Source organism: Halichoerus grypus, chromosome 5, assembly GCF_964656455.1.
Source record: "Halichoerus grypus chromosome 5, mHalGry1.hap1.1, whole genome shotgun sequence".
In the NCBI taxonomy this organism is placed as follows: domain Eukaryota; kingdom Metazoa; phylum Chordata; class Mammalia; order Carnivora; family Phocidae; genus Halichoerus; species Halichoerus grypus.
Genome location: NC_135716.1, coordinates 58,797,260 through 58,812,766, shown reverse-complemented (window position 1 = coordinate 58,812,766; position 15,507 = coordinate 58,797,260). Strand labels below are relative to the sequence as shown.

The 15,507-nt window shown below is 43.1% G+C and overlaps 1 long non-coding RNA gene across 1 annotated transcript in view; it reads left to right on the top strand.

Moving 5' to 3' along the window:
- Positions 1–14,874, top strand: part of LOC118529352 (uncharacterized) — a 35,540-nt gene extending 20,666 nt beyond the window's left edge. Inside the window, exons 2-6 of the long non-coding RNA XR_013447510.1 lie at positions 2,040–2,139; positions 2,340–2,502; positions 5,357–5,416; positions 7,072–7,350; positions 14,271–14,874. This is a non-coding gene — a long non-coding RNA (uncharacterized LOC118529352). The remainder of the gene's footprint in view (positions 1–2,039; positions 2,140–2,339; positions 2,503–5,356; positions 5,417–7,071; positions 7,351–14,270) is intronic.
- The last annotated feature ends 633 nt before the right edge of the window (positions 14,875–15,507 follow it).

Genomic DNA, 15,507 nt, shown 5'->3' with positions numbered 1-15,507 from the left:
GGCTTAGATTTGGGATTGCTTACTAGACCAGCTGACAGGACATCAGAATCACCTCTGACAAATGGCTTCCTTGTTTAATTAATTTAACACTGGATAGAAGCTTCTTTCAAATTCTTATAGTCTGCATTTGCTTTTTAACTTTTTAAGTGTAAAAAATAATACAAATATCTTCTACTTTACCACAATCTGAATTTCCCAAGCATTGGGAACAATTTGACGCTGCTCCTTGATCATTTTTCCATTTCAGTAATATTTTCCCCTTTCCTCTTAAGGAAGAGATGAAGGTTATTTTCCATTTATGACTCGGCTGCTAATAACAGGGCATTTAAGAGAAATGTTACAGCACGGGGGTGGGGGGGGTGGTCCATATTCACTGTCTAATTGCATCATTGTACCCAAAATGAAATCACTTCTGTCCAAGACGCAGGGCCGGATGACAGCCCAGTTATTATGGGCACAGGTAAAAGGAGACATCTAAGTGCTCATCTGGGAAATCTGTATGAAGCAGGACTCTGATTCTGTGTGGCATGGCTCATCTGGGTTGCAGTGACCATCTGAGAGACCAGCAGGCCCAGGCTGGGGGGCAGGCTTCCTGCAGTGTGTTTATATCCATGAGAAGAACAGCCCCAGCTATGCGAATGATAGGCTATTCAGTTGGAAGTGGCTTTAGGAAAAATAAACAGAGCCCAGCTGCATTTCTCATATCTCTGCTCTTCAGTAGAAAGGAAGGGCTCAGGCTCACCATTCTCTCCTGGAATTCGTAGATTTTTAAGATGTCTGATAGATTTCCAAGGTTTGGGCGTAGGACTAATAATACTATTAGCTGCAACTTCTTGGACACTTAATCTACGCTACATACTTTGCATTTATTGTCTCAGTGAATCTCCTCAATCACCTAATGAGTGCTACTATTCCCATTTTCCCAGGAGGTGAAGTTATACAGCTCATAAATTGCAAATCCAGGATCTGAGCCCCCCCTCTCCAGCCCCCAGTCTGTCTGACTCCAAAGTCCGAGCCCAGACCATGACCTGTGGCAGTTGCCAAATTTCAAGCCAACTGGAAGACAGGCACATCTGCTGAGGGAGGAAGTGTGACTATGAGCCAGCCTTGGAAATAAGCAGTCACCAGTACCCTAGCACAAGAAGGCACTCCCAAATGCTTACTGCTTGAGCTGAGTATTCAGGAGTGAGGAGAAAAAGGTGCAAAGTAATTTGTAACTGAATGAAGCAAGTGTGGTTAAGGGAGCCTGGGCTTCTCAGGACGGTGGGCAGGGAACAAGTGATTAAGAGCCTTTACTGCAACGCTAGCAGTTAGGATTTATTCTGGGCCAATGAGCAACCCTTGAAATCATTTAAACAGGGGAGTAATACAAGCAGATTTGTGTTTCGAAAGATCTTCTTAGCCACAGTATGGAAGGTCAATTGAAGGTGAGCCATGATGGTGGCAGTGAGGAGGCAGAATTGGTGGGATTTGGAGGCTGAGGGTGTGAGGGAGATGGAAGAGCCAAGGATGATGCCCAGGTTTCCAATCTGACGGGGATGGGTGGCTGGTGGTACCACTCACTGAAATAGGAAACAGGAAGAGAAGAAGTTTCCTGATGATAGCTCAGATTTGGACTTGCTGGGTTTGAGATATCTGTAGGATCTGCAGGTGAGTGACAGACAAATAAATCTGCAGCTAAAGAGGGAGGTACAATTGGAAAATGGGAACGTGGAAGTCACTAACTTATTGTGACACATTAAGTCAGAGATATGGATGACATTGTCTTAGGAAAGCCTTTGGAATAAGAATAGAAGTCTTGGTCTAGACCCTTGAGGAATACCAATAGGTAAGGGATGAATAGAGGAAATGGAGCCATGAAAAATGATTGAGAGGGAATGACCAGAGAAAGGAAAACCAAGATGTATTGTTCTAGAAACCATAAGAAGAAGTGTAAAGAGAACTTGCCCACCAATCTCAGATACGCAGATGCCCTCCATAGTCCCCAAAACACCTGCCAAAGCCTTTACTGTGTCATGTACTGCTTGTCTCTTCCCCAGGGGTGGACACCATCTTCGAGGTCAGGGGCTGGTTATTTGTCTCTGGATCTCCAGGATCTGAAAACATGTCCATTGGCTTAGGCAACTGAGAACAGCTCCGGTAAAGTGATGGGGGTGGAATTCCGGTTGGAACCGATTGAGGAATGAATGGATGAGGGGGAATTTAAAATGTTAAATCTCAATTATCCAAGCCGAGAGAACAGAACAGAAATGGGGATGAAACAAACAGAAAGAGATAAGCCCAAAAGTTATATTTGACTTTGAACATAGACTCTGTAGAAAACCTGTGTTCTTTCACAGATTCAGACAGCCCTCCCTCAGTCCCAGCCCCCGCTCGGATATGGCCCAAGGCCTGCAGTTGAAACTCACCCTGTGTGGCTCAGCTGGGATTAGGTGCCTGCCTTCAACTCAGGTCATGATCTCAAGGTCCTGGGATCAAACCCCACACCAGGCTCCCTGCTTGGTAAGGAGTCTGCTTCTCCCTCTCCCTCTGCCCCTTCCCTGACTTGTGCGCACTCTCTCTTGCTCTCTCTCTCTCTCTGTCTCAAATAAATAAACAAAATCTTTAAAAAAAAAAAAAAAGAAACTCGCCCAAGGAGAGGAAAAAAGGAGACAGTAGACACCTCAAAGAGGATGAGCCCTTGCTCTGTGATTGAGAACTGCCTAATATGAAAGGGGCCTAAAAAATGAAGCTTCGTGTAAGGAAGCTCTGCTGGTGCAGATAACAGATAATCATAAGGTGTATCATCTCTATTTTCATGACAAACAGAAGGTCTGAATGTTTGCAAGCCAATAAAACATCCTCAAGCATTTGAAGATTAGTGTACTTTAAGATTTTGGATGAATGCCATTCAGAAAATGTTTCCTTCATGAAGGTGTCATTATAATAATGAATGTTTTGCATTTGGGGAAGTGGTGTAATATTTGGAATGTTCAGCCAAAGGGAAAAAGATTAGTAGCTAGCTCTAATGACTTCTGGAGAACATGAGAATTTTAGTTTCTTGAGTCTTCTTTTTTTTTTTTTCACCCCAAAGTCAAATGAAGGGTGGAATAAGGAAAAATTGAAAACAAATACAAGAGATTGGCTTGATCATAATAATAACAAGAGTACTTCATGTACATATCAATTTGTTTTTTAAAGTGCTTTGACATGCATTAAGCTGATTTGGATGTATATTTATAAATAAACCATAATGAGGGCATGTTAGCTGTGATAATCCTATGAAAGAGATGAGGAAATTGATGATCAGATATAGCTTCATCCTTAGCAGCAGCATCCTTTTGACGGAATGCCCAAATCAGCCTCCCCCCACACCCTTCCTCCCTCCCTCCATTCCTCTCTCCCTTCCTTCCTTCCTTCCCTCCTTCCGTAGAGCACAGAGGACTCTGCCATCGTGATACTGTAATATAATAAGAGAGATATATATTTTGATCTTCATTCCTGGCTCCTAAAACAGTCCCAGAGCAATACAGATGAAAGGAGCACCTTTTGTTTTAAGATTTGGTTTCTGTTCCCAGTTCCTGAAATTGTTCTGGCTCAATAAAGATAAAAAAGACCGACTTTTCTTATTCATTACAAGCCCTTTCAACCCACCTGAGTTTATATGAATGAGGTGACTTTTAGAAAGTCCCTAAGGTTGGGAGCTGGTTTCCAAAGGAACCAAACTTATAATTAGAGAGTTGGAACTTTCAGTGTCCCCCTCCCCATTCCACCTCCAGGGACGGGGGAGGGCCTGGAGTTGACGTTAACCACTAAGGGTCAATGGCTTAATTAATTGTGCCTATGTAATGAAGCTTCTGTAAAAAATCCTACCGGAAGGGGTTCAGGGAACTTCAGAGCTGGTGACCACATGGAAATGCCAGAATAGTGGAGCATCTGGAGAGGCCATGGAAGCTGTGTACTTCCCCCATACCTCGCCCTACGGGTCGTAAGGGGAAAACCCCACATGTTTGTGTCAGACATAGCAATAGTAGTAGTAGTGAGAGAAATGGAGTTTTCTTTTTAGTCATGTACTATACAAGCTGCTAATCTAATAAATACCTTATTATAACCTGTGTCCCCAAGTTATCCTATTGTCAAACAGACATCCTTCTTGGACTTCCGTATACAGGAAGATGAGAGCTACATGGTGGTCCAGGGCATGAGTCCTGGGTCCACGTACAAGCTCTTCGACCTTGGGCCAATTAATTAAAATGTGTGTGCCTCAATTTCCTCACTAATAAAATAATCCCTCCCTGAGAAGGTGGTTAGGAGTAGTAAATGAGTTCGTATTTGTAAAGTCCCTACTTGGCACTCAATAAACGTTATTTAAGTGTGTGTTTAATAAATAAATGAGCTGGGTAAGCTCGGCATTCCTTTGTGAGGGGAGAATAGCTCTTTATTCCTTATTGCTCAGCAACTTGTTCACACAATTACAACTAATCTCCAAATACACGGGAGCAAGACATTCGCTTTATTGTTTCTTTCCACCATCTAGAAGAAATTCCATAAGTGAAAGAGTTTATGAGAACTGAATATATATCACCAAACATCTCTTATAAAGGCGCAGATCCAATGCCTACTTAAGGAAGAAAGGCTGCTTCTTTCCTGGGATGCACCCTTTATTCAAATCCCGGGGGACATTCCATATCTGAAATGGAGAAGTTAATGATTCCCAGAGACCACTTTTTGAGATTGTTGAACTTATTTCATCAGTTTATGCCATTTGTGGGTGGGTGGGAAGATTTTACAGTCCGCTACCAATTCTTTCCAACTGCTAGAGAAGAATATTCACTCAGGGTTGCTTCTACTAAGGTCATGAGGTCACGGCATAATTTTTTTTTCTCTTGTCCTTACAAGGAAATCTTCAAAACTTTCTTCAGACAGGGAACCAAAAATAGTGACAAGGAGAAAGGGTTGCCAAAGATGTGTCCTTCCCCCCCCATTTCATTTATAGTAAAATCTTAAATCTTTGAGAACAGTTGTGCACGTTCCTCTCGATAGACACTGTTTATTTCAAGCTGTAATTCATGCTGCATTTACACCACCACTCTCAGGTTATCTTATGTTTAAATATCCACAGCGACCACTAGTCCCTTCTGGTCGTTTTTAAGTGCAATAATTTTCCAGACAGTTACACCTCTTTCTGTTTCTGCCAAATTTTGCAAGATTTCTGTAGTCTCTGAGAGAGGCAACAGTGGGTTCTGAGGGCGGAAGACACGAGTTCAAGTTCTGGACCCACCATTGGCTCTTAGCCCCGGGAAAGAGCTCTGCCATATTTCCTCACTTCTGAAATGTGGGTGATGGTAACTTGAAGTCTCCCCCTCCTTCCTCACAGAGCTATGGAGAAGATCAAGTGAAACGATGATGTAGAAGCACTTGAAAGCTCTATTTCAAAGTAAGTTACATTACTTTAAGCATTTTCCCTGTATGTATATTTCACAATAAATAAAGCTAAAATAATTGAATCTGAAAATATAACAGGTGTATCATCTCTATTTTCGTGACAAACAGAAGGTCTGAGTGTTTGCAAGCCAATTAAACATTGTTGAATTTGCAAAACAAAAGGTGTCTATTCAAATACCAGTACCGTGCATATATACATACACGCTAGGGTACCAGACATGTCAGGGCTCTAACCGGGACTACCAACTTTGGACTTAGCATCTCTGAACCTTAGAACCTAGGATTCAGAAAACAGATTGCATTTTCTCTGCCCACCAAACATGCATCTTCTCCTTCTCTTTCGAACGAACTGAGGCCGGGTTTTTAGCGGAGCATGCTGATCCCCAGCTAGAGGATGACATGTCTCATTTTCCTGTACAGTTAGGTGTGGCCATCGAAGCTCTGGCCAAGGAGATGTTAAGCAGGAGTGTTGTGTGGGATTTCCAGAAAGTTCTGTAAGTTCTGTAGTAGGGAAGAGTTGCACCCTCTCTCTTCCCTCTCTTCTCTTGTCCTGTTGTTTGGAAAGTGGCTAAGACGGCTGATAATGCAACTCTCACCTCAAGTGTGAGGAAGCAGACTGCATCCTAGGGAAGCTGAGGGTAAGACGAGAAGGGTTTTGTGTACCTGGCGACAGTGGAGTCAACCAACAAACCCCAGATGACCTGGCTCTGAACTTCTTATGTGCAAGAAAGAATTAAACTACTATCTTGTTTCAATTTTTTTTGGAAGGGGGGGAGTGGGTATCTGTTATTCACAGCTGAACCTAATGTTAACTGAAAAATGTCTCTCTGTGACTGACCCATCATTTTTTTAAAGATTTATTTATTTATTTATTTGAGAGAGAGAGCAGGAGCAGGAGGGGCAGAGGGAGAGGGAGAGAGAATCTCAAGTAGAGGCCTCACGGAGCCTGACTCAGGGCTCGATCTCATGACCCTGAGATCATGACCTGAGCTGAAACCAAGAGTCAGGTGCTTAACCAACTGCACCACCCAGGCGCCCCTGAGACCCATCATTTTTAAAGACAAGTTTGAATCTCTTTCCTAAAGTAAGATGCCGGGAGGCAAAATATATGATCCCCCATGATTATTTGGCAATTTACTGATGACTTTGTGTTAAACCCCCACAACTCCCAAATCTTGGTCTTTGGCAAGCAATAAGACTTACACAAATGAAAGGTTGGGCCATGTCAGCTGAAACAGAGCAGACAGTGTCTTTTTAAAAAAAAAATCTGTCTGAAAGAACAGTGACTTAAGCAGGTCACTGTGGAGTTGCATGTCACTTGCTCATGGAGGCTGATCTGACAGAGCAGCACCTCATCCCTTGACACGAGTCTGGTGAAGATCCAGGGTGGCACATGGAGTGAGGTAGGTGAGCACATGTAAGTACATGGGCCTGTAGTTTTGTGCGCAGCACCAAGGAAATCTAGCTAAACAGCATTTATACCTGTATTTGGAAACCGATGAGGTGATTAGACAATCCATTAATATTTATTGGGCAACATGGTATTTTTGTACGGACAAAATAAACAGCCTCTTTGGGAAGGTACACCTGGCCATTATGTTCTCAGAATGTATGGTGCAGCACTGCCTTCTTCATTCACTCACTCAGCATGTTTCCATGGAGGTCCTACTGCATGCCAGGCTACGGAGCGACATGGGACCACCTTGCTGACACGACTCCCCCTTCTGGGATAACATCTTTTATTCTCACTTGTCGAGGGCCAACGTGTCTCTGAGGCCCAGGTTTGGGCCGAGAAGGCTTCTCTGACCTCCACAGCCCTCAGCCTTGGTTCCCTGCTCTGCTCCAAGCTCCTGCGATGTCTTGTATCTGCACAACCAATTGGGCACTTGGCAAATGCTACCTTCAATGGGTTTATTCTACTGTGAGGTGAGTACCTTGAGTTCAGAGACACATCTATGGTGCCTAATAAATGCTTGTGGGTGATACCATATTCGTTGAGTACTTGACAATTTCTTTGGTCAATATTCATCTCCTGCAGGCCTTGCACTATACTAAGCACGAGTGGGGAGAAAAGATGAATAAAACTCGGACTCAGGGGCCACTGGAGGAAGAGAAGTGTGAGCAAATCATTATAATTCAACATCATATATGTTAGAAAAAAAGCTTGGAGCAAGTGGTAGGGTAGAAGCTTCTGATTTCTTCTTGGAAAGACTTCACAGAAGAAGCAGCGTCCCACCTAGCTCTAAAGGGAGAGGAAAGGCCACGTGGGTGAAGGAGTGGCTCACACACATTCCACCAATGGCTCTTCAGGATCTCTTGCAAAGTCGGTAGGGCACTTACTGTATCTCCACTTTTTACACGAAGAACTGGGAGCAGAACATGTCAGAGTGTGAGGTCCAGGAGCTCCTGGCTGTCAAGAGAAATGAAGTGGGCCCAGAACTCAAGCTCTGGATCCCAATCCGGTGCTCTTTCTATCATGCCTCCTGGTCTCCCTAAGTAACGTGAGTTCGGCCCCGGAGGAGGTCAGGTGTTTCTTATTTTCTCAGTTAAAATGAGCTGAGCCACCCAATTCATTTAATTTATTGCATTTTCCCCTTCCATTTTTCATAATTCTCTCATTTACGAGGCCAGAGTTCTTAGTAATTCCCCTTCCTGGAATCTTCCCTAAGGAAATAATCAGAGAGGCAGACACAAGTTTATGTACGAAAACTTTCCTAGCTGAACTATTTATAATAACAAAAAATAGGAAACAACCTAAATTTCCAACAAAAACAGACTAGTAGGCAGGCCCTAAACATCTTTCCATATTTTTTAATGACATTTTTTAAATGCTTACAATTAATGCTATTAAAAAAAAAAAAAAAGGACAGGATAAAGACCCATGATTCCAATTTTGTTGGGTATATATGCCACGATACGCAGAGGAGAAAGAAGGGCTTTCAGCAAGATGCTCACCGCGGCCATCTTGATGCTCTTTGTTCAAATCGCCTGTTTGCCACAGTGTGCATTTTACCATCAGAAAAATAAAGAAATAATAAATAAATAAATATCATTTATGAAATGCAAAAGTCATCAAGAGGGCAATAAAATGGAGACTGGATTCTTGTATTCGTCAGGGTGTCCAGAGAAACAGAAACAGAATGAGTGAGAGAGATTGATTTGTTGTAAGGAATCAGCTCATGTGATGATTAAGGAAGCCAGCAAGTCCAAACTCTTTAGGGTAAGCAGCGGGCTGGAAACCCAGAGAAGAGTTGATGCTGCAGTTTGAGTCCAAAGGCAGTTTGCTGGGTGAATTCTGTCTTATTCAGAGGTCAGTCTTTTTTCTAGTAAGGCCTTCAACTGACTGAATGGGCCCCACTCACATTATGGAGGCTAACCTGTTTTACTCAATGTCTACTGACTTAAATCTTAATCTCATCTAAAAAAGACCTTCACAGAAACATCAGAATAATGTTTGACCGAATACCTAGTTACTGTGGCCTAGCTAAGCTGACACAAAATTAACTATCACAATCCCATGACTAAAGATTTCTCACTGTAGATGCAACCATTTGGAGACAGAAGCTCTGTCTCGTCCTCTGCACCCCTCTGTCACTCAGCACGGGTCTGGCTCATGGTAGATGTGCAGAAGGTGTTGGATGAGTGGGCCGGTGAGCAAGGGAGCAAATTACTAAAAGGATAGGCAACAATATTACTAAATCATCAATCCAGAATGTCACAATCTACAGTCAAGTTCCCTTAGCCTGGGACCTGGCCTGCCTTCAGAGGAAGCCATACCACACCATAAGGGCAGGTCCTGGCCGCCGTGATTACCCCAAACCCATGATTTACCCTACTCTACCCACATTTCTAGACCTACCAGAAACTTGCCCTGAGCCCAGAAGCTACTAAGGACACACAGTCCCTCTCAGTGATGTTGCCTTGAGTGAACAATGATCAGTGGGAGACACAAGTCCTGTAGGGCCCGAGATATGGCCCCTCCAGGGGTGCCTGAGCATAGTCCTCACTAAACAGCCTCCTTTGCCTCAGTCCAGGCAGGTCCCAGGGACCGACAGCCAGACAGCGCCCTTTGCTGCCTCAGCCCCTGCTGAGAGTATGCAGTTTCTCCAGCCACCACAGAGTCCTCTTCCATTTTTCGATGTGGGTGTTTGTTGCCTCTGGGTTTCTTGTTTTACTGATTAGTTAAAAACTTGCTTGGGCTAGAATCTTTCCTGAAACCACAGAGCCCCAGATCCTCTGACCTGCCCATATTCCACCCCCCTCTGGAGCCTCAGAAGGGCGGAACTCTGGATGCCCAGTCAGTTCAGAACTGCCTGGCTTAGTTAGAGACATTTCAATAGCTGTGGTCACCAAGGCACAAAGGCCAGGGAATTCCAGAGGCCCATAAAGTGATTTGAAAGAAGGAACAAGGAGCAAGTTGTTTTTTTTTTTTATAATGAATAAAAATCTTATATTCAATGTGGTGATCTTGTTCTAGTCATGCAAAAGGGTTTTGTCTTGTTTTTAATGAAAGATCTACTACAGGGAATAAGTTCTAAATCTCATGTATTTCCTAGGAAAATTCAGACACAAAAGTTCTTAGTGAGGGAAAGAGACTATGATTTTATGTAGGGATGGGGATAGAAGCTGTCGTTGGCAGACATCTGATCACGACAACCCCTGTCAGAAGCAGGTTTGAGGTGGGGGTTAGAGGACCAGGCTTCGCCCCACAGAGGAGTAGGCCTGTTAGGTGAACTTGTCCCTTTCTAGGCACAAAAGTGCTGACATGCAGTCTATATGGAAGGTGTTAGTTTTGTGTACAGGTGAGAAGCATACCTGGTGGGCAGCGTCCCAGAAAATCAACAGCCTAAAAAGTATGGGTCATAGATGTTGTCTGATGTGATAATGCACACATTTATGGGTCACTTACCCATAACCAGGCACTGTTCCAAGTGCTTTGCATAGATAATCTCATTTAATGCTCACAATGTCCCTATGAAGTAATTACGAAAATTCTCCCTACTTTAGAACTACGGAATCTGAGGCCTAGAGAGATGACATGACTTAATTTGTCAAGTGCACAACTAGTAAGTGATAGAGGTAGGAATTGGTCCCACAACTGTCACTCTTAAATGATATGCTACACACATACACACACACACACACACACACACACACACACACACACACAGATTCTGGGGTGCTAAAGTCAGATGCCTTACACAGAAATGACATGCACACTCACTTTCTTACTTCCACGATCCCTGCCTGAGCCAATTTTCTGGCCTCTATTCCTGTTCCATCTCACTCCAACATTCCAGCTGCAAATCTAAACAGCTGTATTCCAGTCTTGACCTTTCCTTCATTATGTTCCTTGCTGTGAAAGCTCTGGACCAATAAGTCACCACATACTAGGATTAATAGGCATTCTGTGCCTACTCAGTGGCTGCCCCTGGACACTCGTTTCTTTGGTCTTGACAGTGATGGAGCCACGTGGAGAGGAAGCTGAAGAGCCCTGCATCAGGCCTCGGGAGACCCCAGTTCTACCTCCAACCAACAAAGCAGCCTCCTGGGCACAGGGTTCTTATCTCGAAACAAGAAATTGGCATCCGCTATCTCTGAAACACTAACAAATTGTGTTTCAGTCGTCTCTTTCCAGGGGTGCCAGACTGGTGATTCTTCTTTTTGTAGCCATCATTCTTGCCCAGGCAACTTGGTGGTCTATCCTGGGAGCAGGAATGGGACACAAGGAGATTTATTTGAGGAAACTGGCCATCCACACAAGTGTTCATGGTGTCCTTTGGGGCATAAGAAAGCAAGACCCCAACACTGACAGCGAATGCATCTTTGCCAAGTCTTGCAGGGGAGCTTTCTGATTTACAGGATCAAATGTATTCCTCAATTCAGAACGACTTGTTCTTCTTCCTCTCTTTTCAGGATATTTGCAGAGGAGAATTTTAGAATCACTCGTAGTCGTTCAGTGAAAATAAAAATGGCATGAGACTAAATGAATAATCTTTTTAAGTCAATACTTTTGAGAAAGATAAATATTTGCAGTTTATCCATTCTGTGCATTTTACAGCATTAGGAAAGCACCAAACAACAAAAATAGCTCCTGGGAGGCAGGCAGGTGCCCAGAGGCACTGAGAAAGCTGAGTTAGCACCTAGGGGTCACGTGTAGTTAGGGAAACCACCCCTCACAGAGGTAGGGGAGAGCTCCTTTACTTTGATGCACCACACTGGCCATTGGAATTTGCTGATCTTTCCTTAGAATGTTGGGATTAATGCACTGAATCTAATCCTCTTTCAGACTTTGCTGGGACTACCCAAAGGAAGAGAGAAAATAAATATGGTTAGTGGCTTGGCAGCCAGTAAAGCGGGTGGGGTACAAATATTCTGTCATTCCTGACTTGCTGATTTCTTGCTTTATGAAACCCTTCTTCCCAAGGTAGAAACCCAGCCTCACTCATACATGCTTGGTATAAGCATGACCAAGTCCAGCTATATAATTTGTGGGGCCCAGTAAAAATTGAAAATGTGGGGTCCATTATTCAGAAAGTAGGAGGGAAAGGTGCAGTTAAAGGTACTACAATATGATCCATTTTTCCTTAAAAATATTTTATTACTGGGGCACCTGGGTTGCTCAGTCATTAAGCGTCTGCCTTCGGTTCAGGTCGTGATCCCAGGGTCCTGGGATCGAGCCCCACATCGGGCCCCACTCAGTGGGAAGCCTGCTTCTCCCTCTCCCACTCCCCCTGCTTGTGTTCCTTCTCTTGCTGTCTCTGTCTCTCTGTCAAATAAATAAATAAATCTTTAAAAAAAATTTATTACTGGGCGCCTGGGTGGCTCAGTTGGTTAAGCAACTGCCTTCGGCTCAGGTCATGATCCTGGAGTCCTAGGATCAAGTCCTGCATCGGGCTCCCTGCTCAGCAGGGAGTCTGCTTCTCCCTCTGACCCTCCCCCCTCTCATGCTTTATCTCATTCTCGCTCTCTCAAATAAATAAATAAAATCTTAAAAAATAAATAAATAAATAAATAAAATAAAAAAATTTATTATTCATAAAATGTACTATGGGGTAATAGAGATATGTTTACAAATTGCAAAAAATTGTGTCATAATTTTAAATCAGATAATAAGGAACAATACTTTATTAATGTGCTATTTTGACTGATATTAAGATTCTTCTAACTTGCTTTTCCAAAAATCCATTTATTAGGTCCTCAAAATTTATGCTTTTAGCAACATGATTTTCGAACAATATAATCAAAAGTGATGTCAATTGTTCTTATCAAAGTAAGATCACAAATAATTTTTCATAAGTTTTTATTTTGAGAAGGACTTTTCTGATGCCACTGTTATTGAAATTGTTAAGAATATTTTATAGTCTCTCACAACATTTTTGATGAGTTACTTCGAAATAACAAATTTTAGTACCTCTAGAGTGGATAATTCTTGCAGAATAACTTTTCTAAAAAGATTTAACTCCTCATACAAATCAGTTTGGTGTAGGTCTGAATCTAATTTTAAATGCAAATATATACAATGACATTTTGATGTTTCCTCTGGTACTTCCTATAATTTGTTGAGGCCAGCTGAAAGTGTGGTCAGGATTTGTACATGATTCAAAAGGACTATTTATGCATTACATCACTGTATCTTCAGTGACAAAGAAAAATTAACCTTAAAACGATTTTCCTTGTTCATAATTGGTTCATCTAAAGCTTCATCTGAAAATAGTTTCTTTTCCATCAAATGTGACAATATCAAAATTTGATATTTGCTTTGTGGATATTTGCTTTGTGATGTTGCACAGTTTTAAAAACCAGAAAGTCCAAACTCTTTGAAGAATTCTAATGATTCCCTAACATGTTTATTGCAATGTCCGTGTATATGCATTTATTTTGTAATAATTCACTAAGCACCAGCAGTTTCCATTCTGGCTGTCGGGCTGGAGAGTATAAGTTAGATTAGAGTCACTGCGCTCATATTTGGATAGAGGTTGCAAGGATGCACAACCTGGCTTCCCCTTCGGGTCCCTGCTTTACCCTCTCCAGAGCCCTTTCTCTCCCTGGGGAGCAGCCACTCCCAGCACAGCTGCGGCTGCCGCCATCACCACCACCAGTCTGGGCCCAGGTCCCGGCCCAGCCACCACTTGGGAACTTCCTGGTACCTTGGACTGTCACAGCTGAGGACGTCGGCACTGGGCATCCTCAAACTTTATGGGCCCAAGGGCATGTGGATGCACCGCTGCCCAGTGCATCTCCTCTGTCCGTGCACGTGCTCTACTGTCCCATCACACTGCACAGGAAAAACACAAGTTAAAAGATCAAATTGTTAAGAATTTCAAGACAGCAATGGCGGTAGACCAGTAAGCCAAGCACAGGCCCCTTCTGAGAGAGGATCCCTGTTTATCTGCACAGGCTGCATGCCACAAAGCCACCCTGCAGGTAAACACAGGTCTAGTGATCAGACACAGGCCTGAGAGTCTGATTCAGAAGTGAGATGTGCAGAGAGACGGGTGTGGCAGGAGGCGGTTCTGTCTTGCCGACACGGTGGACCGTGGGCGCAGTATGTTTCTGGGGTAGACATAGTTCTCACACTACTGCAACTCGAATAGTGGGTGGAGGCAGCAAGGCCTTGATTAAGCCAGTGAGGCAGAATAGTACCGGGAGTTATTCCTGGAAATGTACCCCAGAGCTCATTTCTCTAAATCCTCTGGGGTCCTATGAGCCATCCACTTCTCCAGTAAATCTCTTTCTGTTTAAACTAGGTCAAGTTTGCAAGTAAGAACCCTGATGATATGGTCGTTTTACCCATTTTACAGATTGGAGTATTTGCAAAATGGAGTATTTTCATTTTTCTACAGATGAAGAAACTAGGTTTCGAGAGAACTTGCCTATGTCCATGGAACTAATGAACGATACAGTACAGAATTCAGACCCAAAGCCTGGACTCAGCCATCATACTGCACCAATTCTTCTTCATACAACATCAGAGAGCTCGAGAAATCATCCTCTACACTGCATCGTAACTTCATGCTGAATATCTGCTCATTTTTTCCTTGGATAACATCTTTCCCTAGGGGGAACTACCTCTTCTACACTTGGTGGTATTGTCAACCACATGCCCTAATTACCCAGTAAATGGGAGGTATGTGAACAGCCCGGGCCAGTCAGAGTATCCCATCTTTCAAAACACAATGATGGGCCTGGTGGTGGACTCTTGACCCAGACAAGGTCATTCCGAGTCCACTTTGGAGGGACACATGCTGGGAAATTGGGTCTCTCTTCCTGAGCTTACAATCATCATGTAAGTTAACTGGGACCATTTTTTTCTATCCAAATGGAGCAAGAAGCTAACAGAATAAAGCTGAGTTGAGAGACACTCTGATGATGTCACTCAAGCCACTGTATCTAGCCATTCCTGAAGCTTATAAGTGATCCAATAAATTCTTCTTTTTACCTATGCTAGTTCGAGTTGGTTTTCTGTCCCTAAACATTAAAACAACAACAATAACAACAAAAACACTATGAAGATTCTTCCCACAGCAGAAGGGACAGCAGAGTTGTTATACTTTTTGGCCACTGTCTGCTACCTGCCTCTATAACTGCTTGTGGAGACTTCTTCTTTGACCCAAATAGCTCCTCACAAGGGACTACATCTCTCCCGTTATTTATTTTCCACTTCTGTTCACAATGGAGGTCACATTGAGCAGGGATTACTGCTACAACCACTCACTCACTCTACATGTAATTCATGAATTTTTCTTTCTCTTTACCTTCTGTCCCTGGCCATACCCGACTCTCAGATAAAAGGCATTTTTAATCCCTGTCAGAGACAGAGAAAGGTATGAAGGAGGAGCTTCTCTTTAAATTCTAGAAACAACGTGAAATACTTTGGATCATGTGGCTTATTATAAATAGTGTGATTAGGTTAACACCAGTGTTTGGGTTTCTTTAGAAATATAAACTAAAAGGTCCTAAATGGAACCATGGAGATAAACTCTCTCAGTGTCAGTCAAGTGTGGGTGGCCCTCTCTGTTATACAAAAGACGATTTCATAGGAACCTGGACACGGCATTACATAATGCTAAACCGGAAGTA